This window comes from Trachypithecus francoisi, unplaced genomic scaffold (genome assembly GCF_009764315.1).
Source record: "Trachypithecus francoisi isolate TF-2019V2 unplaced genomic scaffold, Tfra_2.0 Lachesis_group9, whole genome shotgun sequence".
NCBI classification, from domain to species: domain Eukaryota; kingdom Metazoa; phylum Chordata; class Mammalia; order Primates; family Cercopithecidae; genus Trachypithecus; species Trachypithecus francoisi.
The window spans coordinates 69,842,672-69,854,822 of NW_022681474.1; positions in this window are offsets into that span (position 1 = coordinate 69,842,672).

Here is a 12,151-nt window from a genome sequence, read left to right on the forward strand (position 1 = left end):
CAAAATTACATTTTGTTGTTGTCGTTGATGTTGTGTTTTGATTCCTGACCACTGCACAGATATTCTGGTGTGAGAGGTGAGAGCAAAATGTATTTACATACAGAAGGAGGAGTGCAAAGTCTAGAGAGTTTAGATTTCTGAAAAGTTCCTAAACTATACAAAACCACGTACCCAAGCATACACCGTTGAGGCCAGTGAGGGAGGGAGAGGACTTCGTGCCAGCCAGATGAGCGGAATCAGCATCACTATCTGGAACTCTCATGAAATAGTGGACCCAGAAATGATGAACTGAGGCAACAGTGCCGACCACGGCATCACCTTCAAAAAACAGCATTTATAAGACTCTTTTCCTCAAACTTCCTCCCTGTATCTCCCCTCCCCCAAAGCAAAATCCAAAAGCCTACAGAAAAACTAGATATGTACTGAAGGTCAGGAGCTTGATTTGAATGGCGTTCTAACTGTGTCACACATCAGCTTCAGGTTGCTTTGTTCATGCAACCTACTGTCTTTGCAGTTATTTCCTTTTGTGTGTCCTGACTTCTTCCCAGAATAGCTATTATGTCTAGTTCAAGAGCATGTCATAGCAGATATTTCTCATCTCAACTATACAAAGGTACTATGTAATTATGGAACGTACTGAAAGGACCTTGGAGGAAAAGCAAGTTAGCCATCTAATAAGAAAAAATGTAAAGCAAATAATAAAAAGAGAGTATTTTCAAAATGTTTTTTAGCACGTGTATGGGACGATTTTCCTATAACAATCACTATTTCATGATCCAGCCTGATTTCCAGAATATTACATGTACAGTGGCAGTCTCAGTACCTGATGATTGAGAACAGCGTGTTCCCGGACATCTCGCTTCAAAACAAAGCAGAAATAACTGGATCTTCTTCGCTTATTTCTCTTCTCCCCCACCAAGACAGGTGGGCATTGTAAAGAAGACAAATTACAAAACTGGTCAAAATTTTTCAAATCTTGTGAAGCACTTGAGCAGTCAAGGAATTATCTCTTATTTTCTATATGAATTAATTTAATTAATGTAGTGAAATATTGATGAGGCTCCCTTTTAGAGCTCAAAATATAGTAGGCACTCAGTACATATTTGTTAAATTAATAAATGCCCATCACCTACTTCATTAAGCCTTCTCATTTATTCTTGTGGAATTAATCCACTCCTCCTCTGTGCTCTGACAGCATTTTGCGCACTTTTTGTAACATTCTAACATACTGACTTTTACTATATTTAGTGAAAGCCTGTGTCTCTTTCTCATGCCTTAAAGGCATGAACTGGGCCTCATTCAATCTATATCCCACATGTTGTCTTGTACACAGCAGGTTTCAATATCAATGTTTTGCAGATAGATTTGATGATCTGCTATTTTAGGACCAATCAGAATGACCTGTGAAATTGATTAGTCACAGAGGACAGAAATCGGCAGATATGCCACAACATTGTTGCTGGGGGACAGCGGCAATACCTTATACCTTGACAAGGAAGGTGAATTCAATTCTGTTAAGTGCCCATGGCAATGATGTAGCATATTGCAATGCACTCTGTCTCATTTTGGCATCACTATCCTCTCCTGCCATCTGCAAGCAGCACGACACTCTCAGGCTGAAATCCATGGTTGCCATGCTGACAGTGTGCTTGGGTTGAAAGGAAAGAAGGCAATTACCATTCAAGCTAAACCCAGGTCCCCGACCAGGAGAAAAACTGTGCTGAGTAGCCAAAGTTCTTAGTCTTGGCCTGTGATGCTGGGACTTTGCTTCTCCAGGTTAATTTGGGAATAATTGAATGGTCATTTATCTCATGCCTCTCTGAATAATCATTCCCATTTCTTCATCCATGCCTTTGCTCATGAGAAACAGTAAAATGGAGTGGTTAGAAGGTGAGCTCTGGAGCCAGATGGCCTTGATTTGAATACTGGCTCCACTGTTTTTAAGTTGTGTCCCCTGAGGCAGGTTACTTAACATATCCGGGATTCATTTCCTCTGCAACAAAGTAGAGTGATAATAGTATTTAGATCACAAAGTTGGTGTGAATGTTAAATACATTAATGCCTGGAAAGCATTTGGAATAGTGTATGGTGCAGCCTAATTACTTAATCAATGTCAGCTACACTGAGGACACTGCGTGTGACATGATGAGGAGCTGGAATTTCCTCTGAGTGCATCTATAAGCCAATACAGAAGTTTAAGCAGGAGAATGGTGTGACCTGATTTATTTCTTAAATATCACTCGAACTGCTCTGAGGAGCCGTATTGGAGGGGAGTAAGTGGCAATGAGGAGAGGAGTTAGGAAGCCATCACAGTAGACCTGGAAAGGAGTGATGATGGCTTAGGGCAGGTGATGGCTTACCCTAGACAGAGTGAGCAGGATGAGCTATATTTTGGGGTTGAAAATGAGATGTGCTGATGGACTGCATGTGGGAGGTGAGTGGATGGAAGAAATCCATGATGATTTTAGGTTTCTAGCTTTGGTTGTGGAAGCTTAATGATCTCATTTACTGAAATAGAGAAGATTATAGGAGGAACATATTTTGGAAGAGAAATCAAACTTTCCTTGAGGAATTTTAAGCTTCAGATGCCTATGAGATATCCAAATAGAACTTTGAATTAGCCTGGATTTTAAACCTGGAAATCATATGAAATATCTATATGAAGACATAAACTTTCACCAGCGTATAGATCTTTAAAGTCACAGATAGCAGCGACATCTGCTGTGGCACTGGGGTCGACATAAAAGAGAAAAGAGGGCAGAGTCCTAACCGACTCCAAAATTTTCAGATCAGAGAGAGAAGTGTATCAAGTGAAGGTGACTAAGAAGAGCAACCAGGGAAATAGGATGAAAACTGGAGAGTGTGGTGTCACCAAAACAGAAGAGAACGTATCAAGAAGAATAAGGTCTTCTGATATGTCAAAGAATGCTGGGTGGTCTAGTAAGATGAGAACAGAAACCTGGATATTAGATTTGGTGACAAGGAGGCCTATGTGACTTGGACAAGAATGCATTTGGTGGAATATTGGAAAGGGCTGAATGGAAATGAGTTAAAAAGTAAGTGGTGGTGAAAAAAAATGGAGGCTTTGTAGAGAAGTTTGATATTGAAGGGAAGAGCAAAAGGCTGCGGAACAAAGAGACAGACTCCATTTTCCATGCTTTCAGCCCCAAGCACTTTCACACCCCACCCGCCTCTGGGCAAGGGAAGAAAAAAGCCATGGGCTCCCTCTTGTGGTGCTGGTGGGAAAGTTCAAAGCATGCAAACCTCAGGCAGGCAGGTCCCCACCACACAACACTCCAGCCTCCATCTGACCAATACAAGCCAAGCCACTCACCTTGCTTTTACCTTGCTTCATTTCAGACTGGGCAGGAACCCTTCTCTCTGGAGAATCCTTTTGCTGTTTATTGTAAAAATAATACGCTTTCTTTCATCTCTTATTAATGCCTATGTGTCATTCATACCAAACATCTGTATAATTTCCTGGAAGGAGCTGCCCAGTATCCAGCAGGGGCCACTAAGCACCCAAATGAAACATAGACAGAAGCAGGATTTGGGGCCAAGGGACAATTGGGCATTGTTTTAATGGAGATGGGAAGACAGAAAACATGTCTTTATGCTTATGGAAAATATCCAATAGAGGATGAGAGATTGATGAAGCAGGAGAAAGAGGGCATAACTGCAGGAATAAAGTACTTGCTTTGTGTGGTAGAGAGGAGGTAAGGTCCAGAAGACAAGGGCAGAGGCTGGCCATCCACAGGAAGAGAGAAATTTCCTCCACTGTAACAGAAGAGAAGAGTAGAAGATGGGTTTTCAACTCAAATATCCCATCCTTGGGCCAAATAATCTAAGTGAGTGCAGCAGTAATTGTGTGCGAGACAAGGAGTGACTGAGTCAATGAGAAGTTAGAGAGAAAATGTATACAAGTCTGAGAAGTGCAACCTGTCTACAGGCCAACAGGTTGCAAACCCTGGGGCTGCACATACTACTCCAGAATCAGTGGCATTCCCCTTTTGGTCCCTCTGAATTACTCCTATCATTAATTTCCCATGAAAACATGAGACTGGTCAGAAGACAAAGACTATACACCTGAATGGTCAATAGCAGCTTCATAATGGTTGTCCAGATTCCCACTGCAACCTCCCAAGCTTCACTTTTATCTTCATCCCAGGAAGGGTTTCTTACTAAGAGATTGCGGGAATTTCAGTGATAGCCACAAATAACAATAATTTCCATTTTCATTTTTATTTCATTTTAAAGTTTTTTTTCAAACCATTATATTAGTTGTCTAGATATCTAAAGGTAAACGGTTAGTTATTGACTCCATATATGTGTTTTCCTTGAGATTCATGAACTGTATTTTCAAACTAGGAAAGCAATTCGTAATTCCTTTGGGAATAGCATGCTGAATAGAAATGAGCATATTTCCACAGAAATGGACTCATTACTCTGCCAGTATTGCATAGAGCCTTATGAGTAATTGTTATAAACCAAAGGGGTCTTACAGGAAAAAAAAACTTTGCATTTATCTTATATTATACTTTTGCGTGGAAAACAATTTATCCTCTTACGTTTAATTTGCTTTGGTGGTGTTTGCTATTTTCCTTGTGCTCAAAAGACTGGCACAGTCTGAAATCTGCAAATGTAAAAGACATTTTAAATATATATTAGTATAAAATATATTAACAATATAAAATCAATAGTCATTATAGTTTGAAATTTTTTTGATCTTTTTACTCTAAAATGTAATCTAAATAATGACAAAATAAATATTGAGCTGAAGAAAAGAAAAAGAAAACAGCGATTTTCATGTCTGCTATGTGGCGGGCACTAGGTTTGATGTGTTGTTGAGTCATCTTCTTGGAAGTGAGTATTATCTGCACAGATGAGAACACTGAGGTTCAAAGAGTTTAAATAATTTGTCCAAAGTAAAAAAAAAAAAAAAAGATCTAGAAAATGGTAAAGCCACAGTGTAGATATAGGCCTCATTTAAAAAATTTTTTTATTGCTTCTTCCCAAAATAGAGGTTAAAGGAAAGGTGAAAGATTCCCATTAAACTCAAAAACTCATAACATCAAATAATTTTAGACATTTGACATTTGATGATTGACAATGACAGAGTTATCTCCTTTTAAATCTCTGGAATTGGATGTGGTTAATATTCATGTAGAAGTCATGAATCTTTAACCGTTGTGATTAATCAACATTTCCTTCCTTTAACCTAATTACTGCCTTTATGTTTGCATGGTCAGAAAATAGGAGCAAAAATAAAGGAGGGAAGGTGAAGGTGATAAGGATCCCTTAGTATAACTCTCTGTGATTACACAGTGTTACCTATACTCCAAGTCAGCACACCAGTGTTTAACAGTACAGAGATTAGAGCCCTGTAGGAAGTTAATTTTAAAAGTCTCTAGAAAGGGCAGTTTGGTGAATTGACATAATATCTTCAAATTGCAAACATAATGAAGCACTCTCACACTATTATTTTAAAGGGAAACATTCACATCTGTCCTCATGCTGAGGCAGTCATCCTTTCTCCTGTCTTTTTTTTTTTTTTAGACAGAGTTTTACTCTGTCACCCGGGCTAGAGTACAGTGGCACGATCTCGGCTCACTGCAACCTCTGTCTCCCAGGTTCAAGCGATTTTCCTGCCTCAGCCTCCCAAGTAGCTGCGATTACAGGCATTTGCCACCATGCCTGGCTAATTTTTGTATTTTTAGTAGAGACAGGTTTTCACCATGTTGGCCAGACTGGTCTCGAACTCCCAACCTCAGGTGATCCACCGACCTCGGCCTCCCAAAGCGCTGGGATTACAGGCGTGAGCCACCACGCCCAGCCTTTCCTGCCTATGCTTATTGGCCACTCATATGTCTCCTTTTGAAAAAAAATGTCTATTCATGTCCTTTACCCACTTTAAAAAAAATAACTTTATCAAAATATAATTCACATACCATACAGTTCACCCATTTGAAGTATACAATTTAACGGCTTTAAAAATATTAAGAATTGTGTATCCATCATCACAGGCAATTTTAGAACATTTTTTATTACTCTCCCTTCCAATTCTTAATTGCCATCCCCCCAATTCGCCCATCCTCCTATCCTTAGGCAACCAATAAACTATTTTTTGTCTCTACAGATCTGCCTATTCCAAACATTTCATATCAATGGAATTATACAGTATGGTCCTTTGTGACTGGCTTCTTTCACTTAGCATAATGTTTTACTTATTTTTTTAATTTTTATATATTCAGGGGTTATAAGTGCAGATTTCTTACATGCATATATCATGTAGTGGTAAAGTCTATTTTGTCCACTTTTTAACAGGATTATTTGTGGGTTTTTTTGTTGAGTATTTTTAGTTCCTATTTCATAGTTCAGAATAAATCATGTGATCACAGCAAACTTCAAAGGAGCATGGAAGTGCAGAGTTGAAATGTGTGCAAGGAGAAAACCTGAAATACTTGGTAGAGGGCACCAGTAACCTCGCCATAATTACTTCTTACACCTTAAACTTTCTGTTACCAGGGAGAACCACAATAAAAGACAGAATATCAGAAGTTAAGAATCCAATCAGCAAACAAAGAAATTTTTTCACAAGTCTACCTTGAATGTGTAAATTGAGCCATAAATTAAGAACAAGATACCAAGGAAAGAAAGAGAAAATTCCACTTGAGAATGGATCATCGAAAACTCAAAATAAAGTTTTTCTTAGGAGCAAGATTACACATGGCGTTTGTGTTCTTGTATTGATCTACAAGGGTTTATTTAACCTATACATAAAATAAAATTAGAACTACAGCGAGTGTTCACCTTAAGATTGGGGATCTAGGAGCAGAAAACATTACAGTTAAATTAAAAGATAAAAAGAGGTAGAAATGAGAAAGCTTTCTTTGTTGCCTTTGAGTCACAGGCTTGACCCCAAGAAACATTTTTAATGATAAAGTTGACCCTGTTACCTTAACTCTGTACCACCAGATACCATTGTCTTCACACAGTCATAAACAACACAGAACCCTCCACTCAGAACTGTTGGAATCTCTAATGTTGTGCCAAGATCCAAAATTATTTCCTCCTTTATCCAGTACCAATTTCTTCCAATTTAATGCATTGATCTTAGCTAATCATTAAGTGAAAAAGTGTGGTTCAGTGCAAAGAGGATATAGATAAGCATCAGGGAATATGGATGCTAATCTAATCTCAGCTCCAGAATATAATTTCCAGGTTAAATTTTTTTTTTTTTTTTTAGACAGAGTCTCACTCTGTTGCCCCAGCTGGAGGGCAGTGGCATGATCTCGACTCACTGCAACCTCTGTCTCCCAGGTTTAAGCGATTCTCCTGCTTCAGCCTCCCCAGTAGCTGGGACTACAGGCTCTTGCCACCATGCCCAGCTAATTTTTGTATTTTTAGTGGAGACGGGGTTGGCCATGTTGGCCAGGATGGTCTCAATCTCGTGACCTCGTGATCTTTCTGCCTCAGCCTCCCAAAGTGCTGGGATTACAGGCGTGAGCCACCGTGCCCAGCTGCCCAGGTTACAATTTTGTGATATATTTTATAAGTTTTAGTTTATTAATCTATAATATAGAAAGCAAAATATAGAACAAACAACTGCCATAGAATCAAATGAGATAATAGGAAAAAGCCTTCTTTCAGAATTCTGAAAATAGTATAGAATTGTAAGGTATGGGTATGATGATGGTGATGATCATGATCATCATGATGATAATATAGAAAGTAATGAGATTAAGACCATGTATAATATTTGAAAAACTGATTCTTCTATAACCCAAACATGGATACTTGCATCTTCAAAAGAAAGTTTATTATCCCAATATGTTAGTTTCTTGAAAGCAGAGACTGTTTCTTTCATCTCTGTCAGTCATGGTGCATAGCATATACTCAATAAATGTTGCATTGCTCCAAAGAATAAAGAAAAAGATAATGTGGGCTAAAGCATAGAACATAGCCTATGAAATGGAAAGAAGAAACTATCCTGAAAGGCACAAAAGGAAGGTGGATCCAGGAACTGAGTGAAGATCAGGTTTCACAAGGTTGAGGGTGGTTTCATGTCCATAGGGCCCTTGAAAGACAGGAATAGCAAGAGAGCCTTTGTAAAGCAGAGAGCAGTAGAGAAATGGTTCAATATCAAGCAGTAGCAGTTACACACAAGCCACAGCAAGTGATGTTCCAAAGTAATGAACCTTTCAGGAGAGTGACTTTTTAACCATATTTTTAGGTATTCTTTAGTAAAAAATTAGCAGCCAGGCATGGTGGCTCACTTCTGTAATCCCAGCACTTTGGGAGGCCAAGGTGGGTGGATCACGAGGTCAGGAGTTTAAGACCATTCTGGCCAAGATGGTGAAATGCTGTCTCTACTGAAAATACAAAAATTAGCCAGGCATGGTGGCACACGCCTGTAATTCCAGCTACTTGGGGGGCTGAGGCAGAGAATTGCTTGAACCCGTGAGGCAGAGGTTGCAGTGAGCCGAGATCACACAACTGCACTCCAGCCTGGCAACAGAGCCAGACTCCGTCTCAAAAAAAATAATAATAATAATAATTAGCAAGTTTCTAAATGGCTAAGTTTTCAATATTTCTGCATGAGGGGATCTTCCCTTTCATCCTCCCATTGGTTTTTCTTCCTGGTTATATTACATTACATTATATTGTATATAAAATATATACTATATTATATATACCAGGCTGGATGAAGGCATAGTAATTCAAAGTCAAGAAATGTATCTTCCTACTTGGTTTTCTTACTTCCCTGACCTCATTTCTCGGGGAGATAATCAAGTTCAATGTTGAGCTCATCATTCTTTATTACTCAGCTGGACTGGCCCAAAATTTACCTTCAAAAGTGATTTTTGCTGGATAGAGTGATGATTGGAAATGAATGATATGAGATCACACCATATTATTTTTTCCAAATTCTGATTTCTAAGTATTTGCAGAATCAGAAATAATGTTAATATATAAAATATATATTGCATATAACATTAATATATATACTAACATATACATTAACTTGCTACACACATTCCCTGTATAGCTTAAAACCCAAGTGGTTATCGGTAACTTGTTATGGGATGCTTTATATAAAAGTAAATTACACAAGCACAGAATAAATAACTGTGAGCTTTGAATGAAGCATTTGATGGGTAGCAAAAAATGTATAAAGAAGTGACAATGCAGCTTTTGTCAATCCAGGACAGGATTAATTACCAGCAATATAGACAGCCTAATGAGACAGGTTGATTAATAGGATGGAGATATGGAGTCTTTCTAGTCCTTCACTTGCCTTGTCCTCTACATAAAAATCAAACTTTTTCTTCCAGAATTCCACTTAATCAGGCACATTGAAAGCACAGAACCCCAGTGACCCCAAGAGACAGCTTTTCATTTCATGACAGAATTGATTAAAAGACACTTTGCACCTAGCTCTAAGTTAAGGGGAAAAGAGTAAGATTACAGAGGGGCTATTTCTCTCAATAATTTTTAAGTGTCACATTTGAGATAGATTTATATGTAATATAAATTATACATTATATGTAATATAATTATATATTATATTATATGTAATATATTATATATAAACATTATTTCTGTAATGAACTTCTATTCTGAAAATACTTAGAAATCAGAATTTGGAAAAAATAATATGGAGTAATCTCATATCATTCATTTCCAATCATCACTTTACCCAGCAAAAATCACTTTTGAAGGTAAATTTTGGAGCAGTCTAGCTGAGTAATAAAGAATGATGAGCTCAACATTGAACTTCTGATTATCTCCCTGAGATATGAGGTCAGGGAAGTAAGAAAACCAAGTAGGAAGACACATTTCTTGACTTTGAATTACTATGTCTTCATCCAGCCTAATCAAATGGGAATGAATTCAAGAAAGATGGTGGCTACAATGCAACTGGAAAAAAAGCCCAAACTGTTTACCTTTATGTCATAGAGGCTGATCAAAAGCTACATACTAGTCTTTACTCCACTCTACCCCTCCTCTCTAGCTCCAGTCCTGGTCTAAATAAATCTCTAGAGATCTTATCTGGTCTGAGTACTCTATGATTTAGAAAATTCACAGTGTAGCAGATAATATTTTCAAAAAGTTTTGCAACAGCAATATTTTTATATTTCCACATTCTCTTCCAGAAACTTGCTGCTTCTCATTAAAATTCAGACTGTTTTCTGTCCCCTTAAACCAAAAGAATGTGGTAGACATGATATTGTGCAGCTTGCAAGGATAGCTTGTAAAATACAACATGGCTTGTATTTGGTGCTGTCATTCAGAATGCTTGCCCTTTCAACCCAGTTGCCATGCTGTGGGGAAGCCAAATGAGCTCACAGAGACAGGCCCATGAGGGGAGGAACTCTGAGCCACATGAGTGAGCTTGCAGCAGACACTTCAGCCTCAGTCAAGCCATCAAATGACCACAGACCCACTTGACATCTTGACTGCAACCTCATGAGAGAGTCTGAATCAGCATCACTCAACAAGGTTTATTATTTTAAGCCACTAAATATTGGAGTAATTTTTTATGCAGCAATAGATAACTAATGCATCTTCTCATTAGGGTTATATGACTGGAGACAATGACTTTTTAACCATACACATGACATATATTAAAACATGGCAAGGTACAAACTTTCAGTTACAAGATACCATAAGTTCTGGGGACCTAACATACAGCATAATAACTATAGTTAGTAATGATGTATTGTCTACTTGAAATTTGCCGACACAGTAGACCTCAAGTGTTCTCAACACTCTCCAAAATAGTAATTATGTCAGGTGATGAATATGTTAATTAGCTTGATTCTGGTTATCATCTCACAATGTATATGTATATCAAAACATCACATTGGACATTTTAAATATATATAATTTTTATTTGTCAACTATACCTCAATAAAGGTGGGGAAAAGTAAAACATGGCAAAGTAACTACTCAGTGATAGCATTAACAATAAAGGCAGCCCAGATGCAGTGGCTCAGGCCTGTAATCCCAGCACTTTGGGAAGCCAAGACAGGATTTCTTGAACCCAGGGGTTCAAGACCAGCCTGGGCAGCATAGTGAGACCCCATCTCTACAAAAATTTTAAAAAATTAGCTGTGCACAGTAGCATGTCCGTACAGTTTCAGCTATTAAGGAGGCTGAGGCAGGAGGATCGCTTGATCCCAGGAGTTTGGGGTTTCAATGTGCTGTGATCACAGCACACAGTACACTCCAGCCTGGGTGACAGAGGAAGACCGTGTTTTTAAAAAACAAAACAAAACCAAAAAAAAGAAAGAAACAAAGAAAGAAAGAAAGAGAGAGAGAGAGAAAGAGAAAGAAAGAAAGAGAGAAGAAAAAAGAAAGAAGAAAAAGAAAGAGAAAGAAAGAAGAAAGAGAAGAAGAAAGAAAGAAAGAAAAGAAAGAAAGAAAGAGAAAGAAAGAAAGAAAGAAAAGAAAGAAGGAAGGAAGGAAGGAAAGAAAGGAAAGAGAAGGAAAAAGAAAGAAAGAAGGTGGACTTTATGTGACACAAAAGGAACCATGGAGAAGGAAGTCTCCATATGAACAGGAATAAAATATTTCTGAGGAGACCAGAAACAGCACATATAAGAGAAAGACCCAGAGAAGGTGGCGAAGGAGAACAAAACAGCAACTAGAGAAAAGAAATGAACTTTGGTTTCCATGGCATATTTTCAGGCAGCTAAAATTACACCAGGTGTCTGTGACTGCTGAAAGCAAGGGAAGTGACACCTATGTCCAAGAATCCTGATTGATAAGACTCCCCAGCACAAGTCAGAATAGAAAGGAAACCAGGAACCACTGTGGCTTTTCAATTATCATGAGTGAAGCAAAGGACACTGAAAAATCAGAATTTCGGCAGCATGAACAAGCCACTTTTCGTACTCATGACAATTCTGTTTTGTTCTGTTAAGGGACTTGTGTGAAAACCCTACGACATGAATGCCAGCAAAAGTGTAGTGGGGAATCATTTTTACTTCAAATGCCCTCAGGGTCTCTGTGAGGGAAAACTGTGCCAGAGAAGAAATATCTCATGCAACAGACCATGGGTAAGCCACAGAACGGTTTTTGTTTTTGTTTTTGTTTTTTTGTTTTGTTTTGTTTGCATCCTGGGCCACATTATGAATAATGAGCA